Below are 15,439 nucleotides of genomic sequence, written 5' to 3'. Positions count from 1 at the left end.
ATTCACAGGAAAATGGATACATATTGAAGATATACTCCTAAGTGAAATAAATAAGTCCCACATGTGTAAATACCAAATAGTTTCCCTGGTGTGAATATTCTGCAACAATGCATAAGATTCTAATAAGATTACTGACATTTAGAAATGGGAAGAAAGGAGCTAAAGGTGTAGGGAAGGTGGGATGGGTAGAGGAAGTGTAATAAGGGCAAAGAAAAAAATGTGAGATAATGAAAAGATGAAAATAAAGTATTTGTAGATGGTGAGGGGAGGAGGGGGTGAAGGGAGGGCAGGGGTAAGGGGAAAAAATGAGAATCAAGCCTTGTCATGTAGAGGTACAAGATCCCAACAATGAATGTAACTGTACTGTATCCCTAAAATGTACCAATAAACTCAATTAAAGCTGAAAAAAAATACACTGATCCCTCTTTGGGCCGGGGATTTAGCTCAGTGGTTATGCTACCTGCCTTGCAAGTGCAAGGTCCTGAGTTCAACCCCTGGTACCCCCCCCAAAAAACCCCACAGATCCCACTAAAACATAAATAATTTTATATTAGTATAAATACTAGTGATATATTATTGTCCGTTTTTTAAAAAAGTACTAGATCACAGGCATCTCATGATTTTACAGAGCACTTGACTTCACATGGAGAGCACAGACACTTCGGGAGGGTTCAACTCTCAGAGGGCTTTGTTCTGAGTATTTGTGGGTGCTCAACTTTTTGAAACAGTCTCAAATAATTTGTTTTGTCTTAATAGTGAGTGTAATTCACAAAGAACCCTTATAGCTTCAGTATGTTATGTTCACAATCTGATTTGAAGAGATTTTAAAACTTAGTTATAAGTACAAATAATGTTTGGCTCTTAATCCTTAAATAGTTGCTCTGTACTTGTTTCAAAAATGGATTTCATTTTAATCCTTTCTTCATTTCAATTTATGTAAAAGTCTATTATAGCAAAAATACAACAGTGGCATCCTGTGGCTCAGCTTGTGAATGACAGGTGTGTGTCAGCGCTGTTCTTGGGAGTCCAGAAGTCCTGGGAAGCATAGAGAGGCAGTGTTATTGTGAAGAACATCGCAGTGCTAGAGGGAAAACAAACGTTCTTCATTTTTAAAATACCTAAACCACTGTAAATGAAGTATCATGGTCCTCTAACTTCATTTCATGCAAATGAGGTACTGTTTAAAACTGAATTGAGAGTAAAGATGTAGAAATTTACTTACTTTTTTAAAAATGCTTTTGTTTTTAGGAACCCAACATGGGGTTTCCCCAGGTAATTTGTACAGAAATGCCATTATGTCTCCCATGTTGTTATCTCAATAGCTTCTAGAAGGCAATCTCCACGGGGCACAAACTTTTGTCTGTTTTACTCCCTTTATTTTCTCAGCACATTTAACATCATCCATCATATAATAAATATTTGCTGATTAGTGAATGACTGAATGAATAAATATGTTTTTCACCTTTGAAAAAAAGGCAAGGATTTTCTGTGTGCTCCACTCAGAAGTCAGATTTTTAACTTGAGAAAGTTGTAACTTTTTTAAAAAAGGGGATTGCATACAAGCAGATGAACAGAAATACCAATGGAGATGTCTATCTGCCTCTCTGCAACTGGTCAAAGAACAAGGTTGGTCAAATACCCATTCTATACCACGGTCCTCTTAACTGTCATCACCAGCACTGCAGTTAGCTGGAGTTCTTTATCTGACAAGGTGAGCCAAATATTTAATCATGAGAAGTTTGAGAATTTAGTGATCTGCCCATATACTCCTTTATTAACCTTAGGTACGCAAACAGGTAAGCTTGTAGTTCCCAGAGCTCATGAATGCTGTGCCAGCCAGATAGCATGAAGCACGAGAAAGGTGTTCAATCAAATTCAGTGTGCACACACGTCCATTGTAGCACTATTCGCAGCAGACAAAAGGCAGAAAAAGCCCAAATGTCCATCAATAGGTAAACAAGTAAACAAACTGTAGTATATGCATAAGCATGGAAAATTATTCATCCACAAAAAACAGTGAGGACTGATACATGTTACAATACTGATGAAGGTCACAAACATTATGTAATGTGAAAGAAGTCAGGCACAGGGGTCTCATACCATAAAACCCCATGTATAGGACATATATGAAATAGGGGAATCACAGAGATACAAAGCAGAATGGTGGTTGAAGAGGCTGGACAGAGGTAGAATTGGAGCAACTGTCTGATGGGAATGGGGTGTTCTTTTGGAGCAAGGAAAATGATTTACAAATGGAGAGGCGGAGGTCACACAGCAGTTGTGAATGCACTAAGTTCCACTGAGTTGTTCACTGTAAATTTTCACTGGTTAATTTTATATAAAAATTGTATATAAAAATTGTTCACTGGCTAATTTTATAGTATGTGAATTTTACCTCATTAAAAACAAATCCTTTTGTGGTCTTACAAGCAGTGATGTTTATTGCACATTTACAAGACAATTTGAGTGAGCATTCATCTTTGATGTTATATGTGTTATGGAAACCCCCTTTGAGAGAGAGAGAGAGAGAGAGAGAGAGAGAGAGAGAGAGAAATTTTTAGTGAGATATTAGCACATAAACAAAGTCATTTTTTCTTTATAAGTCTGGAGCCCTATGAGATTTACAAATTGTGCTGAATCATTTCATGGAATGAGAGATTTAAAGCAGAATAATAGCCCAAATTTTAGATGATTACAATTTGTCCATTTGGAGAAAATATAGGATAGCACAGATACCCTTTCCATGATGAGACCCTCCTACAGACTGAAGCAGTACAGTGAGGCAGAGACAGAACTGGGCGTGTCTCAATTTGTCAGAAGTTTTGCTCTGTGAACCCGCAAGGTTGGGGTCTTGCAAAATTTCACATATAGTTTGGTCCGATGTAGTCTTCTCGATAGTTACATCCCAATGGTAGTTTTAAGGGGCATTTAATACTCATGTTTCTTGTTCATTTTCCCTCAACTCACCAAAATGGGGTTATGAAGGACGGCTTTGATCGCTAGCAGGGCTTGTTCATGAGAGACACGAGGCCATTACTTTCCAAACCGAGCTGTGCTTTGCCAAGAGTTTGGGGAGTTAATAGCACGACATCTGAGCTTCATTCAAGGCACCTGACCCTTGAGACACAACTGAGTCCTAAACTTGGCTGAGGAAGGCCTCCTGTGCCTCAGCCTAATAAAGCCCATTAATTAACTGTCAGACCAGCTGTGTAACAAGCGAGCTTTTAGTGGCTGTGCCATTTTCTTGGTTTCAGGCCAGAAACGACAGTTATAAAACTTACACCACTAGTGAGACATTTCAGAGAGAAGTTGATGTTTGCATAATAAAGAGTTGCCTTCTGAATCAAATGTGTGTTGTGGGACATGTATTTTTTTTTAAAATTAAAATGTAAGTAAATCTATTCCCAGCTGCTTTCTTTGTTTTTTTCCAGATTTTCTACAGCAGGCAGCAGGCAAGTCGGAGCTTCTGCGGCCACAGATCCCTGTGCTTTCTCTCTTTCTGCTTGGAGAGAGAACGAAGGGCAGAAATTCCTAGAGAGTTAGGCATGGGATAAGATTCTGTGACATGTGGGGAGGACACATGGGATAGGTGATCTCAGTCATCACCTTTCCAAATTAGGTGGCAGCATGATACTTAAGTATTTAGGCAACCAGAGAAAAATCTCATCTTTTGGCATCCTCTTCAGGCACCCTCTTGGGAATTCAGCATCTGTTTGAACATTTTCCATGATGGGACACATGCTACTTATGAAGATAATTTATTCCACAATTGGCCCACAGAAACTATGAAAAAGATCTTCGACTAGGGGGAAATTTGACATCTTTCTATGCCTTGGGTGACTATCTAGACTTTGAACACACAGATCTAGTCTCATACAGCACACACATGACAACAGTCCTTTGTATACTGAAGACAAATGTATGCACAGTATTTCTAGAGTTTTCTCTTACTCTAGCTAAACATTCAGTTCCTTCAGCTTTCGTATGAAGGTACCTTTCATCTTGTCCAATCCCTTCTGCACATAATTTCATCTCAAGCACCTCTCTTAAAATGTTGCATCCAAGATTGAATAATCTACATGGCTGGGACAGGAAGCTTCTATTAATATGGCTGTGGATTACATTAGCATCACAGATGTTGACTTGAACTGTGCTTATATGAAATTCATAAAGTATTGCCAAGTCTGCTGTCCCCTGTATACTCCTGTGTAATTAATTTCTAAAGCATGAGTGAAGGGTGGTGTGTGACTTAAATAAAAACAATGAAAAGTTATTATTCACTTTATTTTGTTCTTGATCCTACCTCTCATTACATTAACTGTCATCTCCCATTAATTGATAGGCATAGATTCTATCTGTGCCCCAAGTCATTGATAGAAAAAAAGTTGAACTGACTAAAGCCAAATACAAAGCCTTTTGATCACAATAGAACTGGCAATTTTTCTATGAGTTTTAAACAGTAGTCCTGGAGTTACAGTTATTAAACCATCTACAAATCATCCCAAATGCAATGTACTTGAGAATGTGAACTGTTTCTGTGGCAATGAGATTTACTTTAAGGAAAAGATAATTGTCAGTATTTATTATTTTACCCAGTGAATTATTAAGAACATGGACTATTCTGTATTATGTGTGTTTGAGTATGGGAATCATCTCCTGGTATCCCATAAAATCCACTTGGAAAACCCTGAGCTAATTCTAATATCACACTGCACACAAGTTCCCAACCTGTTCTACTGCGATTTAAACATGATGCTTTATTAAGAGTCCTGCTGTGATTGAGATGCTGCGTGCCCCCAAGCTGCCTGCATTCTTTCGCCCATGATCTCTGTCAAAGCAGGAAACAAAGAGTGGGAGTTAAGAACTGAACCAAAAGGTTGAGAACTAATCAAAGTACATGTAGCCTAGGAGACAATCAGATTCAGGAGATCCCAGATCTTGAAGTGGCCAGAATATTACTTGGAACAATGGAAGACAAGGGTCAAATCATATTGAATCATAGGTTGATCCAGTTTTCCAGCAAAGATCCAGAAGGAAAACCAGAGCCCTCAGGTCAGTACAGTCAGGGACATGTGCATGAGCAGTGGCAGCTGGGATGTGACTCAAAGTCCCATGGCATGGTTTGTGCTGTACCCAGCCAAGGTTGTTCTTGAGCAGGCACTCAGATCTGAGTAGCTCAAGCAAAGAGCTAAGCAGTCTCTCTCCCTTAGCTACCTGCTAACATTGTGCTGTCACCCAGCTGATCTAGACTTTGTCCTTCTAAGCTAGGAAAGAAAACGATAAACTCTACTGATGTCTTTAGGAGCCTTGAATATTTTAGTCTTTATTCTTCCTTGATTCTCTTTTTACTTTTCCTAGTTTTGTTTTGTTTTTCTGAGATAGGGTCTCACCATGTAGTTCAGGCTGGTCTTGAACTCACAGCCTTCCTCCTGCCTCAGCCTCCCAAGTGCTGGGATTACAGGCATGCACATCATACCCAGCATAGCTTTCTTTCTTGTCATCTTTGATTCTCTGTCCCATCTTTCACCTCCTTGCATTTCTGTATTTTTGTCCCTTTATATGTCCTATATACTCATTATTAGCATTTGTTCTTGGACTTAAATAGCAATACCCTATTGCTTGATTTATTGGTGAGTGAGTATACTCCTGAATAGAATGTATTTTGGTAAATTAATTTATATTTTTAAAACCCATGGGGAAATTAAAATTTACTTCCAATGGATCTTTTTCTCTAAAGTTGAAGAATACATTTATAAGTCAAATAACTTATAACTGGTAAATTTTGTAAGTGTACCTATTTAATTTTCTTAGATCGTGGCTACCAAATCAGTAAACACTGCATTTTAACGTTTCTCAAGTAGCAGAAGATTTCACCAGTTGGCCAGATTATTTTTTTAAAGAATGGGAAAAATCTATTGAGGGAAAGAAAAAACCGGAAAGTGGATTGCCTGCTCACCCTACTTCTCCAATATGTTTTATACAGCAAAGCTATGTGGTGAGGTGGGTACAAAGTGGTACAAAACTGTAAGACCCAGTGGAAAATTACAAGATGGGGCAAAACCATGATCAACCAATAAGATTACAAGTATAGTCACTCAGGTAATATTGATTAAATGGGTGTCAAATGGAGGAGTAAGTCACATAGCAAGCATACAAGGATTTTCAGTAAGGGTGGGCGTCAGGGATATTTTCTGGAAAGGCTGGGTTAAGACCTTGACCCCAAACCCAGGTAATTAATACCTATTTAGAATATCAGTCACTGTTGTTCATCCCCAGGAGAAACACAAGGTATAGTAGTTTGTCTCCATTTACAATTCTCAGTGAATGTGTCTTTATTGTCCTCCATGTTGGCTTCTTGCTGTGTTGGCTCCTTGAGGGCAGCCCTGTCTAACTACCTACAAGATATATAATTAACTTGCCTATCTGCAATATTCCTCCCTCTGAAGAAGCACCCCTAACTGCTATGAGGGGACAAAGGGCAAAGACAGCTCTGGCTACTTCCAGCTGAAGAGGGTCATAGTTGTGATCAGCAGTTAGAGTTACTCTACAGAAGGTCTATATAGCTAAAGGCCTTTGATAGGTACCAGGCATTGTCATCTTGGTAGCTACACAGCTTTTAAGTCTGGAGGAGGAAAAGCCAAAGAAACAGTTAAGAATGCATGGGCCAAATTATAAGGTCAGTAGGATTGCTATGAATATAGCCCACAAAGAGGATAAGGAGAAGGTCCAGGGGACTTCAGAATCCAGCATAGAAATCATATAGTTTAGCAGTTATGAGCTGTTTACAAGGTCAGTCTGGTGGATCCCAGTAAAATAAGTCTAGCACATTTGTCATTGGTTCCATTTGTATGACTGCTTGGAGTTTGGCAGCCTCTAGGCAAGAATAAACAAAACTTTTAAGAAATTAGAGGCTGCATAATCTAAGCATGAGCAGACTAGAATGAAAGGGCAGGTTGCGGGGAAAGTCACACTTAGAAATTGAAATAGTGATTGAACCTGGTGGACTTAGATTCTTTCATTGATAGAGGTTATCTATGAGTCTGGTACTTTGACATAAGTCTGTCTAGTTTTAGCCATAAAATAAGAGACAGTTTGAAGAACAAATTTCACTAAGAAATATAAAACTCTAGCCGAGCTCTTATAGATTTTACCATAATTTTTTCCTAATGATCCATAAGCATGATCAGCTACTGGTAGAGCTGGAAACTGCCAGAAGGGGTCAGTGACTGGAGCCCCTTTTATATCTAGCTTTATTACTATGCCATTATTTTATACTTCTTTGGGTTATTCTTTTCTGTTGAGTGTTTAAGACCAAGTAAAAGTGAGACCTGTGTCAATCAACATGAACCTCTTTGCTATCTATCAAGGTCAGTTAAGTTTCCTCAGGCGTAGAGCCTCTCAGCTCCTCTGTCAGTGTCAGCCATCAGGATGGGTCATGGCCTTGCTTGAACATGTTGCTTTCAGTGGAAGTGTGGGACACTTTTCCCTCTTGGTGACCCTCCTTTGGCACACCATATATTTGTCCTCTGGTCCAGCAATTGCCCTGCTCAGGTGGCTAAGTGACTTACCAAAGATGTAGGATCCTGTAAGAAATGTTCCTTTGTGTCTTGGATCTTGTAGACCTTGAGGGCCCAGGGCCAAAATATTGGCTGTCCTCATAGTCCAAGATACCTTTCTAATTTTGGTCTCCAAACTTTAGTTGTTGAAGACCCAGAAGAGAAGATCAGTGCACTCTGAAGAGATAACAGAGATCTCTTATAATAAGAATCAAAAGTAACAAAAATCTTCTATGTCTGTGAAAACAAAAAGTTTTAAAATGGGACCTAAGGTAACCAAGCTACACAGGCTTCTCATGGTTGCTGACAGCCACATATGACTGTTCTCTCTAAGGGGACAGACTGTTACAAGTAATTTTAACTATCTTCAGTTGGGGTCCATTCAGGCCAGACTTGAATGTAGAAGAGACCAGGTGACACTCTTTGGAGCTAAGTATGACTTCCATGCAGTGAGAGAAGAAGGCCCGCCAAGGCTCCAATCTGTTGTGCTGCAGATGTCTACCTATGACCGTTTTGCCATCTTGAAAAAAACAGAGGGAAAGAAGGCATCTCTATCTATCCCTCTTGTTCTGTGTCCAATCTAAGGTGCCTGTTAGACTTTATCTCATCCAGTGGCAGTGGTGGCGGATGAGAGGTACAAGGAAGTGGCCAGAGCTGGGTTAGTTGATCTTTTCAGTCTCTAATTTCACCTGAGGGCTGAAAGATAGATAAATCTGGACTAAAACTTACATTTAGTCTTCAAGAGTTTCGGAATTAAGCCTAGGCCAGCTTTCTATATGGCCAAGAAATAAGTGAAGGTCAGCTTTACTCTGGAAGTGTTCTGGGAGGAGAAACTCACCATTCTGGAATCTTTATCTTGAAATCCAGTAGCCACAGAGGAGGGAAGTGCCCTGAACACTGTTGAGAACTGTTATTTCTCAGGGGCAGGTCAGTGGAGAAGGGACAAAAGAGAGCATTTAAGTATGGCGCAAGAACTAAATCTTAACCATCTCAAGTACAGAAGATCAGGAGTTTTTCCAGAATGGATTTGCAATCCTTAGCAAAACTTATCTCTAGAGACTGTGACTGACTCCAATTGCATTGCCAACAGAGAATTAAACCAATAATCAAAGGATCTGAATAGATTCTTTTTGCCTCTTGAAAGAGAATGAAAGTGTTCTAACTATATTGTTTAGGGCTTTTCTTTTTAAATAAATTATTTTGAATCTATAATATCTGATTTATGACTTAAATACCCTACAGGCTATTGAGCAGCTCCATGATCTTGTAGAAACATTCCCAAAGCCATGTCTTAGCTTTTAGTAACATACAAACTGAAATGGTGTCCTGTAGGCAGGCACTTAGAAGTGTTTGAGCTTCTGGAATGCGTTCTGGGAACCAGGTTCCCAGGTTAAAATATGGCTCTCTTTAGTGTTTCTCCATAAGCTGAAAGAGGGGTCAAGGAATCTCACTATATGCTGTTATCTAAAGGCAACAAAAGCCTATAATTTCTAGGAATCTCCTTAGCTATTTTGGGGTCTTGGGGTGTGGAAAAGAATGAATTGGTTTAATTCTTTCTTCCCCCAGTGTTTGTGTTCCCTTAGATATAATAAGGCCTAAGTATTTTACCTCAAGGCTACAAAGGTGTGCCTTAGACCTAGACACATTACAACCTGTGTCTGTTAGAAAATTCAGCAGAACGCAGGTGTCTTGGCTAGAAAGCTCTTCTGAGGGAATGTATAACACTATACCATCGACATATCGCAGGACTGATGGGAAAAACTATAGTATTTCCTTTTATGAAATCAGGATCTAGAGATGTCCTCATCTCTTTCTGATAAAGAAATGAAGGGCTTAGTTTTCATGTTTTTTAGATCTTTATGAATACATGCCTGAAAATGTCTTCTATTTTAATCTCCTCTCTGATTGGCCGGCCAGTAGGGGTCTTGCAGAAGAACTGCTCATGTTCTAGTAGAAACCAGTTACTCCCCGGGCTGCCTGTCTTTTGAGCTTCCAAACTTAAAATAATATTTGTCTCTAAATGTAATACTACTTGTCTCTCATTAAAAAACAATATGTGATTTAAGAGCAACATTACATCTTCCTAATCTAGTCCATAGGTCTGAGTAAGTTCTCTAAAGACCTCAGTGTACATATCAGGGTCATCCAAAAACTTTATTGGGTTTCATTTAATCTGTCTTAGATCACTGTGAAAAAACACGTGAACACAGATAGTCCCACATTTGCTATTTATTTACTTCCTGCAAGGGATATGGTCTTTGAGGGGCCTGAACAACTTAGCTAAGGTTGGAAATAGCCTCATGGAGATTTTAATTATGGCTGGCCAAGATATTCCATCCTCAGCACCTGGCGGTCAAGGTTTAAAGTTGTCTTAGAAAATTTGTTTTCAGGTTCTACAGGGCAAGGAATAGCCTCAGGCTTAGAAATAAGATGATTTTGACCATTTTCTCTCTTTTACAGTATAATTCTAATTGTGAGATAACATCATAGTACTTTCCTCTGTGTACTTGGCTTTAGGAGGTAGACACACCACACTAGGGTGTAGAGAAATACTAAATTGCTCCTTAATATATTCCAAAGGAGTGTGAGGTTCAAATACAGAGTTCCTAATCTGAAATAAGACAAATATGGTGTCCCATAAGCCCCTGCTTGATTCCTGTGCCCCCCCAGGGGATCCCCCAAGGTTTATTCCACTCCAGGGTAGGTAGCTACCATTAGGAGAGACCCAGAAAATAAAACCAGACTGGACTATCTACCATTTACCAGCTTGTGATCTTATCTTCCTCAGGTAACTCATATCCTTACTCCAGTAAATTCTCTCAAAGCACAAGTTACAATTGACTTCAGCTATAGCAATCATATTTAGAGAAGGAAGTATTGCTGGCAAAACAAGAGATACAAACCACTACTTTCTAGTTTCTTTAAAGAGAGAGGAAAAGAGCACTTTTCCTGCAAAAGAGATCACCTCCAGAGATACTAAGTCAGATATTCTGCCCTGAGCCCCAGGGTAGAGAAAGTGCTGAGAAATTTCTGTCATCTATCCAGTCTTTTAGGCAACTTTTATGAGCATCAAGACAAGGCTACTCCATTAAGGTCCATTTTAAATTCTCTAAGTATTTGAAACTCATATGTCTTCCAAGCAGCCAAATCTACATGGTAAAGGCACCTTTATCAACTTCTTATGCACACACATGAAGGAAGAGAAAGGCTGACCAAAATAGTCTCATATTCTAGTTAGCATGTAAAAACAAATGCAAATTACTGATTGCTATTCTCCCTAGTGTAAGACAAAACAGTTGTTGTGAATTGTCTTAGTTTGATTACAAGAGAATTTCAAATGAACTCCCAACAAGTTGGAGAAAAGTTGAAGTAGAGTTTTTTTAACTTGCAAGCAGAGAAAAAGTCCAAATAAAGTTCAAGTTGGTTAAACATCCAAAAAAAAAAAAATCACCATATAGCATTTTATAAGACCACAGTCAATGTGCCAAAGTCCATAACCTATCAGAAAAGCTGTTTTTCTCCCTTACACACATAAATGAAGACCATGCCTAGGAGGCTGGGGGAGAAGGTTCTGTAGTTTTTAATCTATGAAAGATTTGGTTTGTCGTACTAGTAGTAGAGAAAGCAGTCCAAATCTGTAGCTCAACTCTTAAAGGAATCTTAAGAAAGGGCTCTGAGACAGAGGATACCTGATGATCACTGACACAGTTCCCCCTTTTACCACACAGAGGAGTCCAGATAGGACAAGACATGGAGATTTTCTGCTGATTACCCAGATGAGCTGTTGGGAGCTAGTTTCTTCTGAGGGACATTTGGGTATCTGCCAGAAGGTAGTCCTGGCCATGACCTGTCAGTTGTCACCTCAGTTTCCACTAGTTCCATGCAAATCAGAGATTTGTCCCTGAAAGGAGCCCAATTGCCTCTCTGGTCAACATTCCACCCGCCATTGGCATCAGTGGGAGTGGGGATTCACCAGGGGGCACTTGGAGAAACCTGTCCTCTGCTTTGAGAATGGCAGTTGCTCTAAAGGCAGTTACTAGCTGGCAGAGTAACCACCATTTGTTTATGATTCTATAAGGGACAGATAAAAGCCTGAACTGTCTTTATCTGAGATGATTTTGTAAGAGACCTGTTTTACAGCATTTTGAAGCAACTAAATGCAAATGCAGCACATACAAAATAAGAATGAAATGTAATTTTAACAAAACATAATGCATAAGAAAAACAAGAAATCTGCAAACATTTAAAACACACAACTTAAAATGAAGACACTTTTTTTAAAAAGCTGAAACAAAGGCCAGAATTTAGGAAACACAAACCAGAATCTATGAAACAAATGGGAGCCTATGAAGCAAGTTACAATTTATGAAGCAAAAAGACCAAAGTTAGAACCTATGAAAGAAAACTCTTACCTCTGAGCAGTAATCTTGGTTGGAGACCTCCAAAATGATACAGGGGGAAGACATGGAACTCCCAAACCTGCTAGATATCCAAAATGCAAGTTTGTGTTGTCTAAAATCAAAGAATGAATTCTAGAAACAATGGATGTTAAGAATAGGAAAAATTTATTGAGGGAAAGAAAGCATCTGTCTAAGAGAGACAGAAGGGGGACTGGAAAGAGGGTTGCCCCCAGTTGGCCAGGGAATTAACTGATGTGATTTCAGGACTGAGTTAAACTTTACACTATTATTTAAGATCAGCACTTAGTATATTAAATGAGATCATTTTGTAACTACTCATCTTACTGGACTGACTCTTATTGGGTGACGTGCATGATACAATAATGGATCTACACTAGCCTAAGTGCTTTTTCCTGTTGTTGCCCTTCACATTATTTATCCACCCATGTCCTAGTTACTTGTTTTTTTGTTTTGTTTTTGTCACAGTAATAAAATGCCCGACACATGCAATTTAGAGGAGCAAAGGTTTATTTTGGCTCATGATTTGTAGAAGTTTCAGTCCATAGTTAACTGGCTCCAAGGCAGGGTGGTCTGGCAGGGAGATATGGTGGAAGAGAGCTGCTTGTGATATGGTTGCAAGGAAGCAGGGAAAGCATGGGAGGAGCCAGGAAAGGAGATGCTGCATACCCTTCCAGGTCACTACCCAGTGACTGCCTCTTCTGACCAGACCCCACTCCTAACAGGAAGTCAGCCATAATACCCCTGTAATCTGATCACTCTTCGAAATTTCTGCCTAGGAGCAGATGAGACTTTTGGGGACATCCAGATAAAAACTGTAACAACCCAACCAAACCTGAGTGCTTAGAATAGCCTAAAAACTTGGTATTCAGATGCCCCTGGTTTAATTCACATCACACAATTACTTAGAGGAATTCAGTGCCAAGCACCCAGTCCTAAATCCTTGCAAATATGTTAATTACCAGCTAGATGGGAAGAGGCACTATCCAAGGAATCAAGCAGGCCTGCAGGCATTCTGGAATCCAGCTGGAAAGAAAGAAATATAAATGAGGAACTTCACAGATGCTGGAATACAATCAGGGGCTCTTTATTTAGATATGGAAGAGCCAAGAATCAATGGTGAAAATACAAAAGAATGACAACTTTAAGTCCAATTCTGGCCCTGTCTTGTTAGCCAAGGGCAATAAGAGTAGCGAATACTTATTGTCTGTATTGATTTTTTCAGTCCTCATAATGTCTCTATTATGTAAATTATAATTCCTATTTTATAGATGAATATATTGAGGCACAGAGATCATATCTTTTTCATTGTTGCACAGTGTGTAAAAGGCAGGGCTGGGTTCTGATCCAGGCAGTCTGTTCCTGGAGCCCTTATCTTAGTGGTTGCAAGGCTCAAGTGACACAGAGGTTAGTGTACAGCCTCTTGGCTCCATGACACTGTGAGTGGGGGTATTAACCTCTGCTGCAAACCATGAAAGTCAAGATCTCAGATTCTCAACTTCACTGATGCTCTTGATTTACCTGGTAAATGATTTATATTATCCCCCATTGCAACAAGTATACAGCAACCTACTTTGGTTGTGCCGTGAATTAGAGGTTTTAAAACTTCAAATGACTTATGGAGAAAATAGATTTTATCCTGGGAATGAAAGTTAGACTACCTCAAATCCAAAGATCTCACAGGCTCCCCTGCCCCCACTATGCACTTGACTATCTCCCTAGCCCCATAAATCTGAGTGCTCAAATGTCTGGATAACAAATTAGAGATGAGTATTGATGGATGAGTCCACATGAGACAGAACCTGGAAAAGTGATTCATTAACCTAGGCAGCCCTTTATAGCTACAAATATCAAAGCTGGAGGCTATCTTTCCAAAACAAATCCAGCCATGTGTCTCCTCTGCTCAGAACTTGTTAATCACTCCCTTGCCCACTGGGTAAATTCTTAATGCTATGCCCTGCCCAGACCCTGCAGGAGCTGACCCCTTCTCAGTCACCCCACAAACCCTGAAAGCCACACTTTCCAATCATCGCTGATGCCCAGTTGCCTTTTTCTCCCACCTCTGCACCTCCCGGAGCTTCTGCTCTTTCAGCTTCAGCTCAGATCTCAGCGAACTCCTGTCTCCTACAATGAAAGCCTCAGGCCTGAGCCAGGAAATTCTTGAGGTCCAGAAGACTGGAAAAGGACAGAACCTGGAGCTGGGCAGGGCATCGTTGGGCTTTTCTAGATGGACACCCAAGAAGCAAGCAAGACTTTCTCTTGGGGTGGGGCAAAGCCAAGCCAGCCCTTCACATCCACACACTGGCACCACAGGCTGCAGGGACTTTTCACAGCATCACTAGGGCAGGGCAGGATGGCTTCCAGTTGACGTTTCTTTGATTTCTTCCTCGTGTTACCACCTACACTGATAGCCCACTGGGCAATTCTTAGGAACATGGGGCTGATGGTGAGTTCAAGGCCACAAAGACAATCCTCTAGGAGCTTACTGTCCCCCTACTGGGATTCTTGGCCACACACCCATTCATTCATCAATTCAGGTCAGTGGCTTGCATCCCAGTGGATGTGCTCTGGACTGGTGTACAGAGGGGGAAAGAGTTCTTCTTCCAGGACTTTGGGGTACCCCTGGAGGACACTGGGCTCATCACCCGATAACCAAGTACAAGGAGTCCCAGGAGACTCATGGCTGACTGACCCTTGGCAGTGCTTAGAGAGGCATGGGTGCTTATCAGGGAAGTTTGGCAGGCAGATGACTGGCTGGGGACAAGGGAGGCTTCTTGACACTGGTGCCAGCCTGGACTTCTCTGCTTTCATGGTCTATTCTCTCCCCATCCAGCACGTGCAGGCCCCTGCCTCAGGGTTCATCTACTCCATCAAGCATTTCCTCTTTGAGCTCTCAGCTCTGTCCCTCACCTTGAATTTCTACAGCCACAAGTTACCTATGGCATAGAATTAAGTGCCTGAATAAAAAATTGTGTTTGCTTTCTTTTTTTCCTGACTATGCTGGAAACTACTCCAACATAAGGGTTCTCCTTTATACTTTATCTGACAAGGCTTAGCACATAGTTAATGCCCAAGAAATATTTGAGAATGATAAAAATAGTACAAAAACTCTGCTTTATTCTTCCTTCCTCCCTCCCTCAATTGCTCCCTTTTCTACCCTTTCTGCCATCTTCCCTTTTTCTTTCTCCCGCTCTCCCTTTCTTTTCTTTTTCTCTCTTCATCCCCATCTCCTCTCCTCCCTGTTTCCAAGGTTTCAGCAGGAAAGGCGCATGACTGAGCTGATCACCTGTGTGTCCCCTTTCTGGCTCCTTCAGAAAGCCTCTCTGGGGACATGCTTGGTGGGCGGAAGGGTGCATTTTGCAGATGGAGAGCAAAATCAGGCTGTGGGATTCGGGAGGAGGCAAAATTATAATTTGCATTTCTCTGTGGAGTGAGAACTCTGTAATTTAGGATTTTGCCTAATTG

The sequence above is a fragment of the Fukomys damarensis genome, unplaced genomic scaffold, assembly GCF_012274545.1.
Source record: "Fukomys damarensis isolate Sample0158 unplaced genomic scaffold, DMR_v1.0_HiC HiC_scaffold_30, whole genome shotgun sequence".
Lineage (NCBI taxonomy): Eukaryota > Metazoa > Chordata > Mammalia > Rodentia > Bathyergidae > Fukomys > Fukomys damarensis.
This window is presented reverse-complemented; position numbering follows the sequence as displayed.